This window comes from Babylonia areolata, chromosome 6, assembly GCF_041734735.1.
Source record: "Babylonia areolata isolate BAREFJ2019XMU chromosome 6, ASM4173473v1, whole genome shotgun sequence".
In the NCBI taxonomy this organism is placed as follows: domain Eukaryota; kingdom Metazoa; phylum Mollusca; class Gastropoda; order Neogastropoda; family Buccinidae; genus Babylonia; species Babylonia areolata.
In genome coordinates, this window is record NC_134881.1 from 3760466 (window position 1) to 3783985 (window position 23520).

Genomic DNA, 23520 nt, shown 5'->3' on the forward strand with positions numbered 1-23520 from the left:
GGGATCCCCAAGAATACGGTGCAAAGATAAATTATTCATTATCTGATTTATTATTGTCTGTAATTGTCTCTGTGTCGCTGCCTCCCTCCCCCTCTACGGTTTGTGTGTGTTTCAGTCTCTCCCAGTCTCTCTCCCAGTCTCTCTCTCTCAGTCTCTTTGTCTCTCAGTCTGTCTCGCTCTACCTCTCTCTCTCTCTCTCTCTCTCTCTCGCTTTACTTTTCTCTCCCCCTCCCTCCCTCCTGCATGCTCCCCTCTTACTCCCCACTCCCCGGCGTCATCATGCTTGTTCAGTCATACACTGGCCTTTCCCCCCATATCCCGGGCCTCACCCTCCCCCTCCGCCCCCCCCCCCCCCCCCGCCAGCCCCCCCCCCCCACACACACACACACACACCTTTCTTACCCACCCCATACCCATATCCATCCCACACTCCCTCTATGATCTTTTTTTTTTTTTCGAAGTGCAGCCAGAACCAATACATTGCAACGTATATGAGTCATGAATCTGATGGAATCTCTGCACTTCAGTGAAAACTTCCGAAACATTTTGTTTCCATCGGTGCATTCACCTTAACTTAGATCATTGTACTTAAATCTTATACTCCATTTAGAAAGGTGCTTCTGAAACTGACCATGTGGTTTTCTGAAACGTCAAGTTTGTACTTTAAAGTCATCCTTCTCATCTTTTTTTTTTATTTTTTTTTCAGATTCACGTAAACTTTCGTAGCCAGTGTGAATCTTCCGAAATAGGTGTGGCACTTTGTACTGCGTGAATCTTTCATAGTCCAGTTCCGTCGTGTCTTCGTAATCAGAATCGTGAATCTGGTGAAACACGAGTCCTGGTATCTGGATTCATTTCAGGTCGAATGCTTTGTTGTTTGTTTGTTAACACATTTCATGATATGTTTTTCATTATTAGCTCATTACGCCGCAAAGCAACATGTGCCTCACGTTAAGATAATAACATCAGTGTCATAAGATAACGTCAGTGTCAGATACAGATTGCTGGACTGTTGACCACACCAGTTGTTTCTCTGCAGGGTTTGATGTCAGTGTGTCATTCCCCATGCCGTCACACGACAGACGTGTTGTAAGGACCCGGTGTTGGGGGAGGTCCGGAGTGCCTTCTCCTTGATCGTGTCCACCACCCTCACTGGCCTCTGGACAGTTTGACCCTCTGGCCTGTTTCGCCTACCTGCCATTCCCGTTTCACCTGTTCACACACATAACTTGACACACACACTCTCTCTCTCTCTCTCTCTCTCTCTCTCTCTCACACACACACACACACACACACACACACACCGTGGCACGCGCGCGCGCGCGCGCACACACACACACACACACACACACACACACACACACACACACACACACCTTTGCTGTATAAGAACCAGATACGCTTTGTTACATCACGTGGACCGGTTCACACAGAAGGCCAAGGAAAGATCTGTATATATTTCTATGTGTTGGGACAATAAATACATCTCTGCGCCACCGTTCCTTTCTCTCTCTGTCTCTGTCTGTCTGTCTCTCACCCTTCCGCCCTCCCTCTCTCCCTCCTCCTTCCTCTCTCTCCCTCCCGGCCTCTCTTCCCCTTTCTCTTCCTCCCTGTTCCACACTCTCTCACTCTGTTTCTCTCTCTCCCTCTCCCGCTTCTGTCTCGCTCTCTGCCTCTGTCTCGCTTGCTCCTCTCTCAAGTCTCTCTCTCTCTCTCTCTCTCTCCCCCCTCTCTCTCTCATTCTTTCTCTCCCTCTTCCATCCTCTCTCTCATATTATCCCTTTCTCTCCCTTCAGTTCCCACTCTCCCTCCCTTCCGTCTCTGTCTCTGTCTCTCTCTCTCTCTCTCTCCCCTCTCCCCCCCTCCACCATCTCCGCCGAACGCCCCAAACCTTTTACCCTCTGTCCCAAGAAAGAACGGTGAATGGCAGCTTTTTGAAAACCGACTCTTGCTGAGCTCGCTGTGTGTACACTATTCGCGCATAAAGCTGTTTGCTTTGTATTCACTTCTCCTGGGCCAACGACCTATTTACCAGCTTGTATTTCACAACCGAGTTTTTCAACCCATGTTATGTTTTTGCTTAAAGAAAAAGAACGACAACAACAACAAACAAACAAACAAAAAAACCACCCTCGCTTGTTAAACACGGGGTTCTGTGAAAGAGACATGGATGCTGAATTCTGCTCGTTGTAGACTGAGTCATGCATCATCAGCCTTGGTATATGATAGTGATGTGGGTAAAAAGAGTGATACGAAGACTATGAACCTCAAGAGCGGACTGGTCGTGTGTGTGTTACTGATGTTTATAGTACATGTTAATGTGACGTCTCATGTGTCAGGACTAGTAGTACTGTTGATAAGTGTATACTTATTGGTATCGTGTATCCACTTCATGTGATGGGGCATATATATTGTATCGTCATTACTGGCTCGCTTTTTGGGATGAGTGACAGGTGTGTGTCGATGTGTGAGAGTGTGCGTGTTTGTGTTCGTGTGTGTGTGTGTGCCGGCGCACGCACCGACATCAGTGCGAGCAAGCATCCCTTTGGGAGCAAGGACAGGACGGCTATCTGTCAGTACAGTGTTTGTGAGGGTGTGGGTTCGAATCCTGCTCTGGCCCTGTCTCCCAAGATTGACCGACTGGAAGAATCAAAGTGAGCGTGTTGTCATTGGGATGAGACGATAAAGCGAGGTCCCGTGTGCAGCACGCCCATAGCGCACTGACAAAGAAGCTGTGGCTTCAAAAGCGTTGTCCCCTGACGAAATTCTTTGGAAGAAATCCAGTCTGATAGGTTCACAAGTATATCTGTATGCACTTCAGGCCTGACGAGAGCGTTGGGTTAGCTGCTGTTATATCAGGCACCTGCCTGCTGCGTGTGGTGTAGCGTACATGGATTCTTCCGAACGCGGTGACGCCTCCTTGAGAAACTGAAACTGAACCTGAAAACGCAAGTTTCCGCAATCTGTGTATGGGTGCGCGATCGCAAGTATTAAATTTTGTGTTTTTATGCCGTAACCGCTTCAGTGCTGCCACTGTCTGATACAGGCGTGCATCAGAGAGAGAGAGAGAAAGACAGAGAGAGAGAGAGCAAATAGTTATGTAAACTACTTAGCAATCTCCTTCCTACAAAACCATAACCCATCAACCAGTAACCATGGGCTTACATGATTAAACAAGCTTGAAAAGAATCAGATGATATGTAATCGTTAACAGCTGTAGAGAACAGAAAACTACATTGAAACGATCAAATAATTGTGTGTGCTTTTGTAAGCTCTTTGACTGCTGTAAAGGATTTTATCTTTCATTTTTTTTGTTCGCATTTCATTTTCAGTCTTCTCTCTTTTTGTTGTTTCAGTTTCCAGGTTTTATAGCGCCGTTGTTGCCACTACTGTTTCCGGGTTCAGTCTTATAAGAAGCATCAAAGGGGGGTGGGGGGGGGGGGGGGGGGGGTGTTCACGGGCAAACTCCAGATAGCATGACATGATCCGTTAGGTGATCTCATTCATCTCGTTTGTCACAACACAAGCCATTGATGAAAACGTGTAAAGCGATTCATCAAGCCTTGTGAGATGTATCTGCATGTTCACCTGACGGGACGAGTGAACAGGCCACGTCAAGCGTGCTGCACGTGCTTCGTGTGAAGTGCAGACGTTCACGTTGCTCTCGTCAGCCGTCACGTGCAGAACGCACAGTGCGTGTGATGTCAGTTTTTAAGCCGCCACGGAACATCGCCTCGTATAATCAGTGATGGGACCGATGCTAAATGTTTCTCGACGTCGCGTTTTTCTTTCCACAGCTTTTCAGGCTGATTTGGAGATTGTGCAAGCGGCAGAATTAATATTGCGTACAACACGTCAGTGTGTCAGCGTTGACGCCTTTCTGTCGCTGCTGTCTGATGACCCTGGATGACCTCAGCTGTGGATGGTATGAAAGGGTTTCCTGTGGAGTGACGGCAGAAACTGAAAGACATCGTTGTGTTGGTCTCCACACTGACTGCCAGCACTGCTGCCGTTCTATTTCAGGGTCCGGCTAACACAGGGACAGTAAGTCTCCAGTGTGTGTGTGTCTGTGTGGTTTGTGTGTTTCGATGTGTGTGTGTGTGTGTGTTTATCTGTCTGTGTGTGTTCTTTACACGACACATGATGGTAGCTAGTTGGGATGTGGGTGAGTGGAGAGGCCACTTGACGGAAGGAAGGCAAAGGACTCCACTTGTGTCCATCACGTCTTCCACAGCACTGACTTATGACACTGAGGATTCCGGTTCCGGTTCCGGTTTCCAGCCTGCACGTGCCACTCAGCTGATCCGCGCTGGACGGCCGACCCTGTGACTGATTTCCTGACCAACAACAACAACAGGCGTCAGTCTTTTGCACTCATGACTGGGGGTTTACTGCTGCTTGTTGCTGTTGTTTTTAATTATTAGACTTGAACGTCCCCCAGCCCTGTTCGATCAGGTGGTGTGGCCGATTGGGGATACTAGTAACCCTCCCAAAAAACCGCTCGTTTCTTAAAGGCCCGATTTGTAAACTTAAGAGAGGGAGGGTGTGTGTGTGTGTGAGGGGGTGGGGAGTGGGGTTAGGTGTGGGTGTGAGGCACTGAGATATTTGTTTACATCGGGTTAACTTGATACAGGTCAATGGTGTAAAGTTGGTGCGGATAGATAGAGAGGGGGGGGTGAGGGGGGCAGGTGACTGTTGATCTCGGGGCCCTTCTCCCACCCCCACCCCTCCCAACAACCACACCAATTCCTCGCGACTCCCCCTCCCTTCCTCGTCTCTCGCTCATCCCAAACTCAGGCACGTTCACGCTCTGCATCTCTCCAGAATTGCCAGCAGATGACAGACAGTGTGCAGTGGAGGGAGGCGGGCGGCCACCGATGAGAGGAGACCCAGCCGTGCCATTGAATCACTCGGCGAGCGTTCAGTCGTGTGAAGTGTGCTCCGATTGAAGTCTCTGTGTTCAGCCTGGAGTCAGTTGCATTGCTCGGACGGAAGAGCTTAGTATGGTCGTAACCCGCTACTGACTGTGTGTAGTATGGAACTGACCAGTGGCGTAGTTCGGTCAACGTAGGTATTTAGTCACGTGTACTTGTCAAAAGGTTAGAACCAAGCAATGCAACTTGCTCCAGGACACTGCCTTCTCTTCTCTTATCGCCGACAGCAGTTGTTTACACGCGTAACCAGACACAAAAGCCGAAGTGACCTTGACTGCAGTGGACATGGTCAGTACGCCCCACCAACCTGACTCCCTAATGCCGACACGGAAGACATCAACGCTAACTCGTAACAACCATGAGTGTACGTGTCCGGAAAGGAAATGGAAACAAAACTCATTGTGTTGTCTGGGCTACAGAAAGTCAGTTTTAGACAGCTCAGGTTTTTTCTTTCCGCTTTGTGTATGAAATACTGGTCGACGAGGATAAACCGTTCTATTCGTGTAGCGGGTCTGATTTGGTTAGGGAAAAAAAAATTAATAAAACGAGTGTCCTTTCCGCTTAGACTTGCTAGCATTGTCTGTTCTGAGTACACTCAGGCCCGAGTGAGACACTTAGTCGGACACGTGCAGTGTTGGTCAGGACGAACAGTGTCAAAGGCACATCCTTGGAGTTCGGTGACTGGGATTTATAGGTTCTCTCAGTCTTCCCAACTTTGCTCATGATCGGATATTGAACACTGGGTAGGAGCCGGTTGGGGTTCGAACCCGTTTTCTTGCGATCAGCTGTCAGTGCTGACTGTGACAGAAGGGCGATCAGCTGTCAGTGCTGACTGTGACAGAAGGGCGATCAGCTGTCAGTGCTGACTGTGACAGAAGGGCGATCAGCTGTCAGTGCTGACTGTGACAGAAGGGCGATCAGCTGTGTGTGTGTTGACTGTGACAGAAGGGCGATCAGCTGTCAGTGCTGACTGTGCCAGAAGGGCGATCAGCTGTGTGTGTGCTGACTGTGACAGAAGGGCGATCAGCTGTCTGTGCTGACTGTGACAGAAGAGCGATCAGCTGTGAGTGCTGACTGTGACAGAAGGGCGATAGCTGTCAGTGCTGACTGTGACAGAAGGGCGATAGCTGTCAGTGCTGACTGTGACAGAAGGGCGATCAGCTGTGTGTGCTGACTGTGCCAGAAGGGCGATCAGCTGTGTGTGCTGACTGTGACAGAAGGGCGATCAGCTGTCAGTGCTGACTGTGACAGAAGGGCGATCAGCTGTCAGTGCTGACTGTGACAGAAGGGCGATCAGCTGTCATTGCTGACTGTGACAGAAGGGCGATCAGCTGTGTGTGCTGACTGTGACAGAAGGCAGGAATTCTTCAGTCAATGCAGTGCACGGGTGATGACATGATATGCAGCAAGATCGGTTCACGACTTGTGTGTGTGTGTATGTCGGATAGGGCGGGGGATGGAGGAATGCGTGTGTGTGTGTGTTGGGCCGGTTCAGCATACATATCTATCTATCTATCTATCTATCCATATATATGTATGTATGTATGTGTGTGTGTGTGTGTGTGCAGTCCGTGTGTGTGTGTGTGTGCGTGCTCGCTATTTCCGTCATTCCGCCTTCCCACAAATAGCTGTGCCTCAGAAGACGACGGTAATAAAGTCTGACATTTCAGTTCAAAGCGTCAGAGGAGAAATCCAAAGGAAACATTTAGCGGCAGAACATCGATGTCATTTCAGGCTAACGCCCTCAGCCATCAACTCTGCGGCTTCTGCCATGGAAAAAGAGACAGAGAATGAATCAGAGACAGACAGAAAATGGATGAGAAAATGAAACTGGTGAGAGACAGCGGACTGGGAATGAATGAAAGACGAGGAATGAACGAGACAGACAGACAGACAGAACTTGAAATGGATGAGAAAATGAAATGAGAGACAGAGACAGGGCCAGGAATGCATGGGAGACAGACAGACTGAGAATGAATGAGAGACAGGGAATGCATGGGAGACAGACCGGCCGTGGCAGATAGAATGAATGAGAGATAAGGAACTGATGAATGAGACAGACACAGACAGATAATGAACGGGAGACAGAGGGAATGGATGAGATACAGACAGACAGACAGAGACCTTCAGCGACAAGCGGCACATTTATAAGTGAAGTTTTTGCACACCGCTCCGAAGCGCATCTCCCCCTATATAGACATGATGATGCGCGGTGGAGGGGAGCCACTCGGATGAAACGTTTTCAGTTGCAGTGGAGTTAGGGTTGGTGGCGTTTCTCTCTCTCTCTCTCTCACTCACATAGCCTCTCTCCCTCCCTCGCTGTCTTCCCACGCTACTCCCCAGTGGGTGAGCCCTGGCGGCTGCGCATTCCCTTGCTCTCACGCCCTCCTCGCCCTCCTCGTTCTGTGCATCTTCTGCCCGGCCAGTTGTTGGAGTAGGTTGGGTTGTGGTGCCTTCGCTGGCGTGGGGGTCGTCGTGGTGGTCGTGGTGGTCGCTGCTGCCCACGGGAGAACTTTCGGGTAGGTGTGTTTTGGACGGGGGTTGGTTGTTGTGGGGTGTGGTGGTGGTGGCTGGTTCAGTGGGTGTGAGTGCGTGGAGGGAAGGATGGTTTTCAGTATGACTGTGTGGTCAGTGGTGTCAGTGCTTGTTTTACTGGCACGCTTGGTTTCTGTGTCTGTATTTGTATTGTCCGTCAGTCTCTGTCCGAGTGTCGTTCTCACTGTGTCTTTTTCTCGCTGTTTCTCTCTCTGTTTCTCTGTCTGTCTGTCTGTCTGTCTGTGCCTGCATGGAGCAAGGCAGCAGAATGGTTAAAGACGTTTATCTGTCAATACAGTGTCCGTGTGGGTCTGGGTTCGATTCCCGCTCTCGCCCTTTCTCCCAAGTCTGACTGGGAAATCAGAGCGTCTTGTCATTCGGATGAGACGATAAACCGAGGTCCCGTGTGCATGCAGCACGCACTTGACGCATTGGAAAAGAATCCATGGCAACAAAACTGTCCTCTGGCATCATTACGCTGCAGAAAAAAAATCCACTCTGACAGAAACACCAATGTTTTTTCATGCACTGGAGGCCCGGCCTGACAAGCGTGCTGGATTATACTGCTGCCAGGCATCTGCCTTGCAGATGGTGTTGTCCTGCTGTCAGATGTCTGCCTTGCAGATGTAGCGTAACGAATATGCATTTCTCCGAACACAGTCACGCCTCTTTGTGAAACTGCGGAATCCCCCCCCCCCTTCTCTCTCTCTCTCTCCTCTCTCTCTCTCTCCTCTCTCTCTCTGTCTCTCTCCCCTCTCCCTCTGTCTCTCTCCCTCACATTGTCTCTCTCTAATCTCTCTCTCTCTTTTCCTCTCCTCTGTGTCTCTCCCTCCCTCTCTCTCTATCACACACACTCTCTCTCTTTCCCTTTCTCACTCTCTTACTCACTCACTCACTCACTCACTCACTACACTACTCACTCTCACGGAGACTTGATTTACAAGTGAAACATGATTCTGCTTCATAGCAGAGCATGAGATAAACCCAACCTTCAGGAAGCATCCCTGATTTACGAGACTGTGAAACATTCTGCTTTACGTGGCATCAAACTAAATGTCAGGGATTCTCCAGGCGAGATGTCTGGGTATCTTCTTCACTGCCTGACTGTCTGAACGTAATATTACGTGGAACTTCAGTGTGCAGGACCGTAAGAAGCGAGAGTGTGGTTTTCTGGCATTCAGCGGTCTGCAACAGATTGATGATGATACTGTAATTATCACACTGCATCTCGGGTAACATCTCGGAGGAAAAGGTGTGTGCGTTATTGGATCGATATCTTGCTGTGTGTAGACAGTGACAAGTGGAGATATGCTGGATGGATAGATATTGAGACATCGACTGACATGTTGCACCCATTGCTAGTGAAGATTTGGGAGACAGAAGCAGTACCACAAGACTGGAAGAAAGGCTACATCGTTAAACTTCCAAAGAAGGGCGACCTGTCATCATGCAGCAATTGGAGAGGGATTACGCTTCTGTCAATACCTGGAAAAGTGCTGACAAGAATCATCTTGAACAGGCTGAAGACCGCCTTAGACAAGACCCTGCGAGATGAACAGGCAGGCTTCCGTCAAGACAGATCCTGCACGGACCACATTGCCACCATGAGAATTATTATTGAACAGTCCTTGAAGTGGCAGACCTCCCTGTACAGCGTCTTTGTGGACTTCCAGAAGGCGTTCGACAGCGTGGACAGGGAGGTGATATGGAAACTAATGCAGCACTACGGCTTTCCTCTAAAATATATTGCCATCATCCAGCAACTGTATAAGGACGCCACCTGCCAAGTCATACACGAGGGAAAGCTGACTGACCCCTTCCAGGTACGAACCGGTGTACGTCAGGGCTGCCTATTGTCTCCGACAATTTTTCTGATGGTGGTGGACTGGATCATGCGGCAATCCACAGCAGGCCAGAAGACCGGCATCCAGTGGACCTTCACCAAACAGTTGGAAGACCTCGACTTCGCGGACGACATCAGTCTCCTCTCCCACACGAAACAACACGCACAGGAAAAGTTAGACCGCGTCGCAATAGAGGCAGAGAAGACGGGCCTCAGGATCAACATCGGAAAGACAGAGATCCTACGCATCAACAACAAGCAGCAAGACCCAGTCCGATTACAGCAGGAAGAGATCAAAGAAGTGGAAAAGTTCACATATCTGGGCAGCGTAGTGAGCAAGGATGGTGGAGCAGACGATGACATCAAGAGCCGCATCAATAAAGCGAGACACGCCTTCAGAACTCTCCGACCCATCTGGCAATCTTCAGCCCTCTCACTTCACAACAACATCAGAATATTTAACACCAACGTCAAGTCAGTCATGCTGTACGGCTCAGAGACATGGCGCACTACCAAGACCAACAGGAACAAACTCCAGACATTTGTCAACAGATGCCTGCGCAACATTCTGAACATCAGGTGGCCTGAAATCATCTCAAATGAAGACCTCTGGGACAGAACCAAACAAGCACCCATAGAAGAAGAAATCAAAAAGAGAAAGTGGGGGTGGATAGGCCACACGTTGCGCAAGTCACCACTCAACATCACTCGCCAGGCACTTGACTGGAACCCCCAAGGCAAACGCAAAGTTGGCAGACCCAGGCAGACTTGGAGAAGAAGTACGGACACTGAAGTGAAGGCAGCCGGAATGACGTGGGCCCAGATAAAGAGGATCGCCCCAAACCGTGTCCGTTGAAGGAGTGCTGTTGTGGCCCTTTGTTCCCGAGCGGAGCTATAGGCATAAGCTAAGAGGCAGAGAGAGACTTGGAGAAATGGTAGATTCCCTTAGTGGTCGGCGAGGCTCAAAGCACCATAATTTGATTTGATTTGAGTAGATATGGTAGTTGTAACAGCTAAAACTAATAGCAGTGGTTATCAGATTTAGCCTGGGTCCACTCATGACTGTCAGGCAAAGGGAACGGTTTAACTCTCATCTCGTATTTTTTGCGTTCATTATGTTGGTGAAGTTTTACTCAGTGAATCGCAGCTCACTGCGTCACGGGGGGTGTCGTTTGCATACTGGCGTAAAAATGCAGTGACATACCTAGTACGGATTTTGGAAGAACAACTTGAACGTGCTGTAGTTGCCGCTGTCGTTTGAAACGCCAAGTCGTGATTGTATGCACGAATGAGAACCGCACACATGTGTTGGAGAAAGCGCAGGCTGAAAGCGTTCTACGAGACACGTCCGTTGGTTTCACGTTGGATGCCATTGATGAAGAGTGCTGGGTTTGCCGCGCTATGAGAGAGTTCTGTGGCCCTCCTCTGTCTGTCTGTCCTCTCTTCCCGGCTCTGTCTGTCTGTCCTCTCTTCCCGGCTCTGTCTGTCTGTCCTCTCTTCCCGGCTCTGTCTGTCTGTTCTCTTCCCGGCTCTGTCTGTCTGTCCTCTCTTCCCGGCTCTGTCTATCTGTCTGTCCTCACTTCCCGGCTCTGTCTGTCTGTCTGTCTCTCCTCTCTTCCCGGCTCTGTCTGTCTGTCTGTCCTCTCTTCCCGGCTCTGTCTGTCTGTCCTCTCTTCCCGGCTCTGTCTGTCTGTCTGTCTGTCCTCTCTTCCCTGCTCTGTCTGTCTGTCTGTCCTCTCTTCCCGGCTCTGTCTGTCTGTCTGTCTGTCCTCTCTTCCCGGCTCTGTCTGTCTGTCTCTCTCTCTCTCTCTCTGTCTCTCTCTCCCTCCCTCCCTCCCTCCGTCTCTGTGTCTTGTTTTCTCCCTCGCTATGGGTCTTTCAAATGTGTGTGTGCGCGCGCCCCCGCGCACGCGAGCGCGAGGGAAGGAGAAAGAGAGAGAGAGAGAGAGCAGCTCGCGCTCTTGTTCCGTCTCTGTAGCGGTTGTTGGTTCTTGCTGTCACGTTTGGTTCCCTCCACACGGATGAAGAGACGTAGTGTCGGGAAAGAGGAGAACGAATATTGACGACGTGTTGGATTGGCAATAGGCCCGCCATTGAACACCTGGCACCCCGGAAAGCGGAGTATGGCTGCCTACATGGCCGGGTAAAAACGGTCATACACGTAAAAGCCCACCCGTGTACATACGAGTGAACGTGGGAGTTGCAGCCCACGAACGAAGGAAAAGAAGAAGAAGAACGCCTGGTGACTGGACTGCTGAAGCGTCACGTACTTCCTTGAATTTCCAGCTCTCTCTTCACAGCAAGCTCCCTGTTCAGTCAAGTTGTGCTGTTCTTGATACTGATACCAACTCCACACCTCGCTGCATAAAACAAACAAACAAACAAAGTGCCAGTGTCACAACCCATGTCCCGCACACTTTTCAGGAATGTCCATGCTGGGTATTCGTTTCCAAAACGTACCTAACACCGACATGGATTATGGGATCTTTAACGTGTGTATTTTGATCTCCTGCATATTTAAAAACAGGTAGGCACAGGGAAGATCAGAAAATCCCTCCCCCCCTCCCCCCCACCAAAAAAAGAAAAGAGGGTGTATCTGGAACAGACCCACACACAGGGCACTGCCCAGTGATGACCATAAGAAAGAAGGTCCTGTATATGAAAGTGATCAGAGTTCGAGGCCCACGGGTCAGGTATGCACCACTATACGGACAGCAGCACCCACTAAGGACCATTAATCACAATCATAGTGAAGCAGTGAACATCGCAAAGTTTTCGTGAAACCTGGAACATTGTGAGGTACCGGGTTGCAGTGCAGTGCTGCACAGTGGTGTATGCCCCGTGTGTCGGCACTGAGCTCTCCAGCTCCGCAGTCGGTTTTGCTGAAGAATTTCGTCCCTACACACAGTAGGAGGTGGGGGGAAAGCTCTTCGGTTTTACGATCATAGCAAGGATGGCAGATATAGGAAGGCTGGTCATACTCAACGTACATGTATCGCTGCAGAATATGTACGTTGTAGACAGTGTCGTAAATCTAGTCGTTTACAGCTCAGATGCTGAGGCCGATAGTGATGGTATTTTTGGAGGTGAAATAGTACAGAGCTTAAGTGGTGGGAACACGTATCGCTGCTTATTAAACCCGTACACTTTCAGTGTGGCCATGGGGAAAGACAGTTCGAGAATCTTAGGAACACTGTTGCCCTCGCTCTGTTCCCTCCCCTTCTCCCCCCCCCCTCTCTCTCTCTCTCTCTCTCTTCCCCCCTTCTCTCTCTCTTCCCCCCTTCTCTCTCTCCCCCTTCTCTCTCTGTCTCTCTTCCCCCTTCTCTCTCTCTCTCTCTCTCTCTCCCCCTTCTCTCTCTCTCTTCCCCCTTCTCTCTCTCTCTCCCCCTTTCTCTCTCTCCCTCCCCCCTTCTCTCTCTCTTTATCTTCCCCTTCTCTGTCTCTCTGTCTCTCTCTTCAGTTCCCCATCCTCTCTGCTCCACTCTCTATCTGTTCTTTCCAAGTGTTCATCTGCATTTTGTTTATCTTACCTGCTGTACTGTATCAGATGAAGGTAAAAGACGAGTTTTAGTGCCGCAGTGTAATGATTTATCATAAGTTGTGGTAGTGTCCAGTTTGTCTTTCGTTACTGTACTCGTGAAACTGCACCGTTGTTTGTATGTTGCTGTGTAACACATTAAGCGCATACCGTATACACACGCGCGCAAACACGCGCGCGAACATACACACAATATAAGCACGCATATATACACTGCATATTATACGCACGCACCAGTACACTGTACACGCACGCATTCACACTCGTGTGTGAGCGCAGGCGCACGCACACAGAAACACACAACACATGGACACGCGCGCCCGCACACACACACGCACACGCACGCACGCACGTGCGCTCGCGCATAATGCAGACAAAGAGGGGGCAAGAGAGCCGGATCCGACATTTATTGATTTTTGTCTGAGATGCTGCCGCTCTCTTCGTCGGTCTGTCTGTCTGTCTCTCTATCTCCCTTTCTTTCTCTGCCTCTCTTTTTGTCACTGTCTGTATTCGTCTCTTTGTGTATCTGTCTCTCTCAGTCTCTGAGACCAGTGCGTCTTATCTCACTGTGTGTGTGTCTCTCTCTGTCCCTCTCTCTGTCTCGTCCCCCCTCCTCTCTCTCTCTTTACCACCTCTCTCATTTTCTCACCTCTCTCTCTCTCTCACTCACTCGCTCCATTCCTCTCTCTCCACGTCCCCCCCGCTCTCACTCTCTCTCTCCCGTCAGTGCCATCGTCTGCAGACGTAGATGAGGGATACCGACCACTTCCAGGCCCAGGCTGACAGCGAGGGCTGGTCATTCTGCAGGCTGAGTGCACAAGGAAGCCGCTGAGCCGTCACTTGGTGTCTCGCCTTGCTGATGACCAGTCCATTACACTTCACAAGCTCGCGTTATCCGGCTGTTGATGCGAGGTTTTTTGATAAAAAGTGAAAGGACTAGCTACTCCAGACGATGGCAGACTCAAGGCCTGGCCACCTCTTTAGGGTCTGTACGAGCGTTTGGGATTGCTCCCCACCCCCCACCCCGCTCCGCCCCCCCCCTACCCCCAAACCCACCCTCCACACACACACACACACACACACACACACACACACACACCCGCCGTTTTTGAGCAAATGTAGGGAAGCGAAAACTGGATGGACTGACCGGACGTTTCCTTGAAGTGAAACTCCGGATCAAGTACACTTTATTCTGTTTGGAAACTGAAAGCCACTTCGTTCGGTCGAAACACAGAGCGGCCTTGTTTTCACGGAAGATGTACAGCTTACGTGGTTCAGTCGAAACATAGGGTTTCTTTTGTTCAGTGGATACTTGAAGCGACTTTGTTTGTATTAGTCACTGCTAGCTAAGAGCTGCTTGGTCGAATAACAAATACGGTGTAGAACCGTCCACTGTGTGTGTGTGTGTTCTTTGTGTGCGTGTCTGTGTGTGCGTGCGTGCGTGCGTCTGTGACGGCGATGAAACCGAGATGGGCTTGTTAGTCACCACCGGTCCTATCAGTATAGCTATCTCTTCGGCTCAGAATTCTGGTTGGCTTTTCTTCTTCTGCTACACTGTTATGTGCTACTGCTGCTGCTTCTGGTGAAAGTAGAAGGCAGGTACAGGTGTTACTCCCCCCCCCCCCCTTCCTTTCTAGCGGCTCTGTAGAAGGATCATGGACGGCTATCTGCTGGCTGCTGGTGCCACGTCACACACCCGACCAGCCGTCATGGGATGACGCACCGCCAGAAGACAGACATGTACACACAGCAAGGGGGTGGGGAGGGAGGGAGGGAAGAGGGGGAGGTCCTTTGAGAGATGTCTTTTGTCATGATGTATGTTGTTCGTAACTGCACTTTCCCCGCCACCCCCTTTCCGACAACCTGTCGACAGAAGGGGATACAATACTGTGTGTTTAAACCTTAGGAGGACGGTTTGATCTGCTGCTGCTTCTTCTCGTTCGCCTTCGACTCTTGAGGAGACTACAGTGGCCCTGGAGAAGAAATGGATGCCGTGGTCTTCTGTACTCCCTTCCACAGACAGTGGGGTATGTCTTTTAGCGGAGTTGTTGGCACTGCCTGCCTGGGATTCCATTTACACGGCATTAGTACAGCGCCGAAACGCCACTGACCTTGGCCATCGTACTAGTATGATAAAAAAAAAATTAAAGAAGAAGAATTAAAAGGCATCTTTTTTGAAGGTCATACACTGATGGACACCACACAGGTTGCACTCGTCACAAAACCCTGTTCACGAATCCATACGTATTAACAAAACAGCACGGCGGTATTCCGCCTATTGTTTCTGTTTGGATGAAACGCCTTGCTGTTACTTTGATCTTATTGCTGATCAAAACTGGTCGTTGTTGCTGATTGTTTTGTTGATTAAATATGAGAAGAAATAAACGAAACACAAAGAAAGCATTGGCTTTGGGTTCATTCGGTGTTAAGACAGCGCGAAGACAAGGTACGTCAGTTGGTCAGAAGACATGTTTGAAGAGAACAGTCAAGTTCCACAAGTACTTTCAGCTGACCAATTTAACCAACGCTTCAACAACGTGTTAACATTGAACTGAATGCATGCTGTCAGTGAAAGGACTAACCAGAAGAACTGAATCATCATCATTGCTCATCCCTTTACTGTAACTTTCGTTTTGGCCTGGCCACGAGATTTCCCTCCTGAACTATTTTTGTGAAACGACTGCAAGCAGTACAGTATTGCCAGTGGCGGCATCTGCTGATGGTGTGTCCTGTCCATCCTGCAGTGGTGCTGTTCCATCCATTGAGAGTGGTGGTGCTGTTCAGTATCCATTGAGAGTGGTGGTGCTGTTCAGTATCCATTGAGAGTGGTGGTGCTGTTCAGTATCCATTGAGAGTGGTGGTGCTGTTCAGTATCCATTGAGAGTGGTGGTGCTGTTCCATCCATTGAGAGTGGTGGTGCTGTTCAGCATCCATTGAGAGTGGTGGTGCTGTTCAGCATCCATTGAGAGTGGTGGTGAGTGGTGGTGCTGTTCAGTATCCATTGAGAGTGGTGGTGCTGTTCAGTATCCATTGAGAGTGGTGGTGCTGTTCAGCATCCATTGAGAGTGGTGGTGCTGTTCCATCCATTGAGAGTGGTGGTGCTGTTCAGTATCCATTGAGAGTGGTGGTGCTGTTCAGTATCCATTGAGAGTGGTGGTGCTGTTCAGTATCCATTGAGAGTGGTGGTGCTGTTCAGCATCCATTGAGAGTGGTGGTGAGTGGTGGTGCTGTTCAGTATCCATTGAGAGTGGTGGTGAGTGGTGGTGCTGTTCAGCATCCATTGAGAGTGGTGGTGAGTGGTGGTGCTGTTCAGCATCCATTGAGAGTGGTGGTGAGTGGTGGTGCTGTTCAGTATCCATTGAGAGTGGTGGTGCTGTTCAGTATCCATTGACAGTGGTGGTGCTGTTCAGTATCCATTGACAGTGGTGGTGCTGTTCAGTATCCATTGAGAGTGGTGGTGCTGTTCAGTATCCATTGACAGTGGTGGTGCTGTTCAGTATCCATTGAGAGTGGTGGTGCTGTTCAGTATCCATTGAGAGTGGTGGTGCTGTTCAGTATCCATTGAGAGTGGTGGTGCTGTTCAGTATCCATTGAGAGTGGTGGTGCTGTTCAGCATCCATTGAGAGTGGTGGTGCTGTTCAGCGTGAACATTCCTTCACTGTAACGTTCGTTTTTGCACCATCGGGTTTTTTCCCCCCTGCAGCTGTGATAGCATACGTCCTTTTTTTCTCTCTCTCTTCCCCCTCGCCCTCCTCCTCACCCCTTTTTTTTTCCTTTTCTGATTTTTTTTTTTCCCCAAGATCATCATCACAAATGAATGACACCAGTTCATGATGATACCCAGTCTGTGCTCAATCTATCTAGATGTCTGTCTGTCATCCTGTCTACCATTTTGTCTGTTCAACTATGTCTTATGCATACTGGAATCAGTCTCAATTCTACTTTAGGAAAAAAGAAGAAGATAAATAAAAGATAGACAGTATCTTCGGTTATGTCGTTCAAGGCGAACATTCCTGACCTATCACAGCACGTGCGGCACGTGGCGGGGACCTGTCAGCCTGCAGACGGCCCGCGATTACGATAAGGGAAAAACCCGGGCCGGAAGCAGGTAGTTTTCCCTCGAGGGAGGGGGGCGTGGGGAGGAATAGGGGTGGGGGGGGGGGGGGGGGTTATTGCCGTGTGCGGTTATTGAGAGAATGTGAACAAAACAAGACCGAAAAATGAGAGGGAGAACCAGGGGGAAGAAAGACCCCGCCCTAGTTTCCAGAACGCCAGGTTGTGTTCCAAAACGTGAGGTTGTGCTCCTAAAGATCAGGTTGTGTTCCAGAACGTCAGGTTGTGTTCCAAAACGTCAGGCTGTGTTCCAGAACGTCAGGTTGTGCTGCTGCTCTCCGGCCCTTCATTCAAAACAATTACCAACACCACGCTTGTTTGCGTTACCATTAGTTTTAAATCTCAACTCCCGGACTCAAACAGAGAGAACTCTAAACACAAATATACTAATTCGTCTCCGTCCGTTGGACCGTTCCAGAAGAACGATGTTAACAAATACAATCTCATACGGTAAGCTCCATGTTTGTAATGCTCTATAGTCTGCTGCGACTGACCCTACCATAGACATTAATGTAAACATACATGTCAGTAGCCTCTACCAGTGCCTTTGCGTAGCGGTTAGACACTGCCAAGGGACTGAAGAGTGTTTGAGGGATCGCCTCCCTTGTGCCCGTGGCCACATCGTTGTCGGCTTTTTTCTTTCCCAATCGGTTGCATCGTCATTGCTACAGGTCGGTGTGCAACGGGCTTATGAGACGACACATTCGTGTATCTTCCACTTCAGGGATGTGTTTTCAGTTTGCAAAGTGGGTTATTGGTCAGGCTTTCCTGACCGACACAGCAGGTGTCTGTAATTGTTGGGCCTGTTAATTGGCGCCAGGGTGATGCTGGTCTTGGAGGGGGGAAGGAAATGGGGGGTGAAGGGATGCTGGAGTAGCAGTGCTGTTGTCCTGTCTGTGACCACACTGAATCTCCACGTAGCAGTGCTGTTGTCATGTCTGTGACCACACTGAATCTCCACGTAGCAGTGCTATTGTCCTGTCTGTGACCACACTGAATCTCCACGTAGCAGTGTTGTTGTCATGTCTGTGACCACACTGAATCTCCACGTAGCAGTGTTGTTGTCATGTCTGTGACCACACTGAATCTCCACATAGCCGTGCTATTGTCCTGTCTGTGACCACACTGAATCTCCACGTAGCAGTGCTGTTGTCATGTCTGTGACCACACTGAATCTCCACATAGCCGTGCTATTGTCCTGTCTGTGACCACACTGAATCTCCACGTAGCAGTGCTGTTGTCATGTCTGTGACCACACTGAATCTCCACATAGCCGTGCTATTGTCCTGTCTGTGACCACACTGAATCTCCACGTAGCAGTGCTGTTGTCATGTCTGTGACCACACTGAATCTCCACATAGCAGTGCTGTTGTCATGTCTGTGACCACACTGAATCTCCACATAGCCGTGCTATTGTCCTGTCTGTGACCACACTGAATCTCCACGTAGCAGTGCTGTTGTCATGTCTGTGACCACACTGAATCTCCACGTAGCAGTGTTGTTGTCATGTCTGTGACCACACTGAATCTCCACGTAGCAGTGTTGTTGTCATGTCTGTGACCACACTGAATCTCCACGTAGCAGGAGACCCCCTTTCCCTTCTCTTCTTATCTTACACACACACACACACACACACACACACACACACACACACACAGATTGAATGGCAACCACACACACACACACACACACACACACAGATTGAATGGCAACCACACACACACACACACACACACACACACACACACACACACACAGATTGAATGGCAAACACACACACACACACACACACACACACACAGATTGAATGGCAACCACACACACACACAGGCACACACACACAGATTGAATGACAACCACACACACACACACACACACACACACACACGCACACACACACAGATTGAATGGCAACCACACACACACGCACACACACACAGATTGAATGGCAACCACACACACACACGCACACACACACAGATTGAATGGCAACCACACACACACACACACACACACACAGATTGAATGACAACCCCTCCCCCCCCACACACACACACAGTACAGGCCGCAGATTCTATTTTCAGCCTCACGTTTGCAGCCTGAGTTGCAACGGTTTCTATGACCCGGGGTCCGCTCTTGCGTGAAAGGAAAAGAGAGAGTGAGAGAGAGAGAAGAAAAAAAAAAGAAGAAAAAAATGGCAGTGACAAAGATGTACAAAGGAGAAGAATGTTAACCGCATGCATCCATTCCCCGCAATGGGAAAAACATGCACGCGCTCCACCGTCTAGCCCCCCACCCCCTTCCCCTCCACACACACAAACACCAGAGAAAAAGAGGGTGGGCGTCGAGGGGTCGTGAGATTTTTTTTTTTTTTGGGGGGGGGGGGTGGGGGGGGGGGGGGGTTCTCTTCCACGTTGTCATCGCGTACACATGCACATACACACACACACAGGCGCACAGACACACGCACGCGCGCGCTCATTCCTTCTCCCCACGCTGCATAATCTCTCTTCCATCTTCCCAACCCTCACACACGCATACTCCGATACTCACTTCCTTTAGCATACCCACTCCTTCCCTGCACACATGTCCACTAACACTGTCTCTCTGTCACACATTTCTACCTCCCTCAGTCACCATTACACACACACACACACACACACACACACACACACACTACGGAATAACAGGACTCCCGTATACGTACACATTTCTTTTCCTTGATAAAAGACGGCGTGTTGGCAAGTCTCAACCACATAGACATGTGGTTTGTGGCTTAAAAAGTTTGAGCCCTGTCTGCATATGCGTGTGGATTTGACGTTCTTTCTAAAAGCGGAACTGTCGAGTGATATTTGAGAAGAAAGAAAACACTTTAATCGCAACATCCTCATGTTACAAGATAGAAGCTAGTGCGTGTTTTGGGGTTTTTTGTGTGTATATGCTGTATCGCTTTTTGAAACCTGTTTTTAGTTGTGTGTGAAATAGGGGCTGGTTTTCCCTCATGCAGACCGCGTCGCCACAAGGCTGCATCACCCAAACATGTTTTTGCCCCTCCTTTTCTGTCTGAAAGTGTATTTGTTTTACCATCTAAGTGACTGCCAGAGAATTTCTTCAGGAGCAAGCTTGCTGTTACCGTGGGTTCTTTTACGTGTGCTAAGTACACGCTGTACGCTAGACGTCGGTTTTTCGCCTTGCCTAACTGACTAGCACACACCCACGGAGGTGTAAGTCCATGGCACACACCCACACCACCACTCAAAGGAGGGAGGGGGGCAAACATCACCGTCTGTATCGCTACAGGACTGGAACTCGTGGACACCGCTGAGATATATGTCCACGTTACTTTGTATGTATGTGGTGGACACTCGTTTCCTGGTAAGGCGCACTTACCACTAGGCCACCGCTGCTATGACGGACGGCTTGGGACGAAACCCACAGATATTCTTTCAGGTCGATAGTTTTGCCAGTGTCGGATGCACACACACACACACACACACACACACACACACAGGGGGGCAGTGGGTGAGGGGAGTGAAGGTGGAGTTGGGATTGAATACAGGAATAATGTCGGGTCTGTACGGTTTCAGCCATCGATGACCTGATATTTAGACTGGATGTCATTTCAGATTTCTGCTGACAGCTAGTTCGCCACACTGACATTAAAGTACGTAACAAAGAGATGAGATATAAATGGATGCCTTATTTTTTCGACAGTAATTTCTAGGGTGCTCGTGCGTTTAATTTTGTTAGGTTTACCATAAGCGGATCGATTCTCAGATTTTTGTTTAATATCTGTGCTTGAAATGGGGTGACTGGCGGAAGGATAGGGACCCTACACATGTGTGTGTGGAGGGGTGAGGGACATCTTTGCCTGTGTTCAAGACCGCTCGAGGATCGTTTTACACGTCCAGACTTGACATGTCGAGATAGCTTCATCGATAGACCCCCCACCCCTTTTATCGATGTATCCCCAACACCTCCAAAGACTCTACACCCCTTCAACACCCCGCTGTCGTGCACATCCCCTGAATCAACAAAACCCCTCTCACTGACCACCTCCCACACCACCGTGTGTAAACTGACAGCACGACCGCTGACTGAACATCGATGACACACGTCATGTTGCAGCAGGCAGACAGCAGGCAGTGTGGGCACGTGCACCCGCCTCATGCTGCCAGCAGCTCAGTGCACACCGAGGCATTGATACATGATGATGCTGGTTGAGGCCAGACCCGGGCTGCAGGGACTGGGGGTGGGTGGTGGTGGGGGCGGGGGGGTCGGCCCACAGTTGGGTCGGGTGGCTGGAGCGCTGTTCAGACAGACAGACAACAGGTCCACACAGACAGGGGAGAGGAGGATGGTGGAAATCGATAAAGGTCGTTTATTGTTCCAGCCATCCCTTCCACCACCACCTTCCCGCCCAGCCCCTGCCGTGCCGTGCCGTGTCGTGTCGGGTCGCGGCGGCCCGCGTCACGTGGTGATGGGTGGACTTTCCCAAACGGGATGTCTGTCTGTCTGTGGGACTTGAGACGTCACAGCGACCCGGTGTCGCGGGCCTAAATCTACCCCCTTCTCCCCCCACCCCCCGGCCCCCTCCTCTCCTGTTGTGAGTTTGACGATGTGTTGGCGATCTGCCCTTCAGGTCAAGTTGTTTGTGGCTGTGTTCTTTTCTGTGATGGGTGGTGTGGTCGAGGCGTTGGTCCTGACCCCCCCCCCCCCCCCCTCCCCCCTTCCATGCCGGGTTTTGGACCCAAGGCTCCTTCTGGGCTGGCCTCGTGTGACTGACCCTTCCGCGGGTATTTACGGCTGATCGAGATCGGTTCATCCCCTGTCCGTTTGAAATTTGGACATTCCCGCCTCCCCTTTCTATGTGGATTTGATCAAGCTGTTGAAAAAAAGAAAGGAGTTCGTTCTGGGCTGGTCTGTACTGACACCCCATCCCACCCCCCCTCCAGTACAGCGAAACGAAGCAAACGTGGGGGCAGTTCTGCTTTGATAGTCTGTTTTTATAATATCTGGGCCAAACTTATCTCCCGTTGAAATGGAGTTGCGGGTGGGAGATATTTCAAGCAAGCTCAGAATGACACCTATAACCATTGCGGGGAAGGAGGTGTGTAAAATCCCAGTCGGAGATCTGTTCTAATCAGTTGAAGTTTACCTGGGGCGTGGGGTGGGGTCATAAGTGTAGTGTTGACACAGGCCTCTGGGACACACTCAGGGTTGGTCAGATTTTACCCCAGGGGTAAAAACCAACGGGGATACGAACAGGCTGCTGCACCGGGCTGCTGCGTCCTGAGAGACGGGTCATGCCTTTCACATCTCTCTTCACTGCTGGGGTCGCTGTGTGTGTCACTGTGTGTCAGACCCTGTACAGGGACACTTCTTTCTCTCAGCTTCTCTGGTCCTGAAGGTATTACCGTTGAAGCTTCTTTTTCTCGGGATATATGTAGTGCTGGTTCAACAGCTGCGTCGTCTCATATTAGGTAAGTGGGGATGGTTTCAGTGTTCTGGTTGGGGTGGGATTGGCAGTGGTTTACTGGGGTAATGATATGAACTGATGAAGTGGTTATGATTCATTGTTATTATTATTATTGTTGTTGTCGTTGTGATGATGATGATTATTATGATTGTTGCTGTTGTTAAAATGATATTCAGTTGTTCTTTGCTTCCGGTTATTGTTGTTGTTGTTCTTCTTCTTCGTCTTCTTTTCATCATTATTATTATTATCAATCAATCAATCAGTCAAAAACACTTTATTAATCCACATGGAAATTAAGTTGTGCAGTCACAGGCTCGTTGTAAACACTAGCATAAAATCATCATGCGCAACATTAGAAGAGGTTAAAACTAGTCAAATTATTACTATTATTATAATGATGTTCAGTGGCTGTTTGCATCCGGTTCATTGAATTAATCGTCTCTGTTGCATCCTTTATGTCTGTGAACGTGTCAGACAGAAATACGGGAATACAATGATTTAGTTTTCTTCAGACATGTATACAGCTCGGTGTTTTCTGCGACTTTGTGTGTGTGTGTGTGTGTCCACCCCCCTCTTTCCGTCATTATCCCACCATAGCCTATTTCTCCCCCCATCTCCATTCCCCCTCCTCATTTTGGTGGGGCTGCAGAGCTAACGAGGCCCATACCATGACGTCACTGCAGGTTTAATTAATGACGATGATCAAGTTTTTAAGTCAGTTGGGAAAACGACGTTTACTGGTTCTGATGATATTGATATTTTTGTTTGAGTCGGTGAGGAATTACGTTATCGATTAGAGGAAAAGCTTTTTCACTCTGTGTGTGTGGGTGCGTATGTGTGTGTGTGTGTGTGTGTGCGCGCGCGCGTTCGTATGTGTTTGTGCGCGCGTTCGGATATGCGTCGCCGTGCGCGTATGTTGTTCGCATAAGCTGTTCACACGTTGAAAATAGAATTTCCGAGCAATGAAAATTAGTGGTCTGCATCAGCTGCTTGTTGCGTGGGACTTGTATTGTACGTGCCGGGGTCACCTCGGCGGGGAATGACTTGTATTGTACGTGCCGGGGTCACCTCGGCGGGG

General features: G+C 49.7%; 1 protein-coding gene across 4 annotated transcripts in view; it reads left to right on the forward strand.

The window, feature by feature from the left end:
• LOC143282657 (four and a half LIM domains protein 2-like) overlaps nt 1-23520 on the forward strand; it is a 189824-nt gene that overhangs the window by 144371 nt on the left and 21933 nt on the right. The gene's annotated exons all lie outside the window — the stretch shown is intronic.